Genomic DNA, 2,379 nt, shown 5'->3' with positions numbered 1-2,379 from the left:
AGCTTTTGATTTTGTATCTGATTATCTGCAGGTAGTTACAAAGATTTTTATATAATACGAAAATTACTATATGATATTGAGTATATGTTATATCAATTGTTGTTACTTATAAATTCTAACATTGGTAAGATTTGGTACATAAGGAGATAGATATATCATAAAACTATGATGGCATAATGCTTGCCCAAGTTATTTTACTTTTGTAAACTTGATTTAGGATTATAAGTTACTTTATTGACTCGGTAATTAGAAAAGTATTTAAGATAAAGGTTTTGATATTCAATCGAAAGTTCAGTTTACGAAGAAGGTATAAGAAAGTGGATTGAAGGTCGATTGTGTGAAGGTTTTGATATTTTCAGCTTTACACATTTCCTAATGAATCCTCAATAATTTATTCTTATTCCTTTCAGGTTATGGTTTCTTTTCTTCAATCAAAAACCGACGAGGTTTCCCCGACGAAATTTAACAGAACAGATGGTGGTGGTTCAAACGAAGATTCCAGGTTTGTAAACCTTGATTAGATGAAGTCGAAACCGTTGGGTGATACAAGGTATTTGAGCTGATGATTTCTTTTGCTTTATTGTTTATTTGGACATAACTTGCAGATAAGAAATGGTATTTTGTGGTGATCAGTGCAACTAAGAAACGGTATTGTCAATTTGGGGTTAGAAGAGGTTGAAAAACCAAGTGCAAATCATGCTAACTGATGTTATTGTGTTCTCAGGTAATTAGTTTGACTTCTTGTGTTTACTAAAATTCGAATTATTTTCATCATATTTGGTTTATAATTATATTCATTACATTGATCGTGTTGACATTTTGTTACACCTTCAGTTTAATTTAGCTTTACTCTTTTTTTATAATGTTGAAATATTTTCAAAAAATCTTAATATTTCTTTGTACACCAAATTAAGATACCATATGTAGATCGGTGTTAAGCAAAATACAGGTTGATCATCATTATCATCATCACCATCATCAGTCTCCCAAGAGCGATAGCTCGTGATGTTGTTGTTGTTGTAGGATAATGGTGGTTCTTTTAGGTTCAGCGGTTTGTCGGGTCTGGAGCCTTTCATAGTGTGTAGGTAAAGAGTTCTGCTTGTGATTTTTATATTATGTGTGGCTTTGGATAATCACATTCAGATACGACCAATGTGTATTTTGATGTAGATGGTGAAACTGATGAAGAGATTTAAAGAAGACTTATGGGATCCAAAGCTAAATGAACTTGCATCTACTGAACTCATATTTCAATGGGAATGAAAAAAGCTTCAAAGTAGTTCATCGAGAAATTATGCTCATATGAAAGCAAGGTACTGAAATCCCTTTTGAACCATTTACTTTAAGGGTGCTGATTTAGTTTGGTTAATCAAGTCAAACGAGTAATGTTTAAGAGTTAGTTGAATGTGAAACATGTCAAAATGAGTTGAGAGTTTATAAAAGTTGATTTTAATGCTTCTAATTCCACAGTGTGTGGCAGCAGGTTAAGGATTTTAGCATGTCAAAAGTTATATAGTATATTTGTTGGTGCTTCATGTTAGATAAATATTGGATAGCTTGGCTCTTGGTTGCTCGGGTCTGATTTGCAAGTTTATCTATGATTTGGGTCAAGATTAGTACTGCAAAATTGGCTTGGGTGAAGTTGCTGTTATTTATCAGTGATTTGGTTAGACATGATTGCACTCTTCATGAAGTGGGTCAAGTTTGTCACTACATAGTTTGTTTGGGTCAGATTGATCATGCCAATGTTTTATTAATAAATCAATGTAAGTGCAGTCTACAAATTCAATCGGATCTTGGGTTTAAGGTTTCTGGTACGACATAAGGAGGTCCGTGTTGTATTCCTATATCTATGTCCCTTTTGATGGGTTCATGTAATTTCCTTGATCTAATATGATTTTAAACTCCCATGTAAATTAAAAAGTGAACCGAAAAGGCTTAGTTGTTTCTATCATCGTTGTTTTATTAACTTGACTTCATATCTTTTCTAGAGTTCGTTACTTTGAGGTGAGCTTGAGTAACTTCAATGGAATTAAATATAATGATGGTGATATAAAAACTGTATGTTAGAGACATCAATCATTTAGCTACATATATATAAAGGCCTATTTTAAAGATCTAATTGTGTTTGAATGGTTGATTTGATTATAGATTCATGCTATTATTGAGATGACTACTTCAAGAGTATCTTGCTAAGGTTGTTAAGGCTACTATATGATCCATTTAGTTTTAGTTTACTTTTTAAATCTCTATCAATGTAAAAGATTATACACACCCTGATGTATAGTTATAAAAAATGCACAATATTGTTGTCATAGTTTAAAGTTACTTAATTTTTTTCAGTTATATTCAGTTGTACAATATGTATTTTTGCTTTGA

The 2,379-nt window shown here is 31.7% G+C and overlaps 1 long non-coding RNA gene across 2 annotated transcripts; it reads left to right on the top strand.

The window, feature by feature from the left end:
- The first annotated feature begins 457 nt into the window (after positions 1-457).
- On the top strand, positions 458-2,044 carry LOC139877622 (uncharacterized). 2 transcript variants are annotated; one of them, XR_011768700.1, is made up of 4 exons: positions 458-502; positions 606-1,085; positions 1,171-1,313; positions 1,484-2,044. It is a non-coding gene; the product is annotated as an uncharacterized lncRNA (long non-coding RNA). The 2 variants fall into 2 exon arrangements; XR_011768699.1 differs by having other exon boundaries at positions 1,171-2,044.
- Positions 2,045-2,379: the final 335 nt, after the last annotated feature.

Source organism: Rutidosis leptorrhynchoides, chromosome 11 (genome assembly GCF_046630445.1).
Source record: "Rutidosis leptorrhynchoides isolate AG116_Rl617_1_P2 chromosome 11, CSIRO_AGI_Rlap_v1, whole genome shotgun sequence".
Taxonomy (NCBI): Eukaryota; Viridiplantae; Streptophyta; class Magnoliopsida; order Asterales; family Asteraceae; genus Rutidosis; species Rutidosis leptorrhynchoides.
The sequence above is the reverse complement of the archived record's forward strand: the minus strand, read 5'-3'. Positions and strand labels throughout refer to the sequence as shown.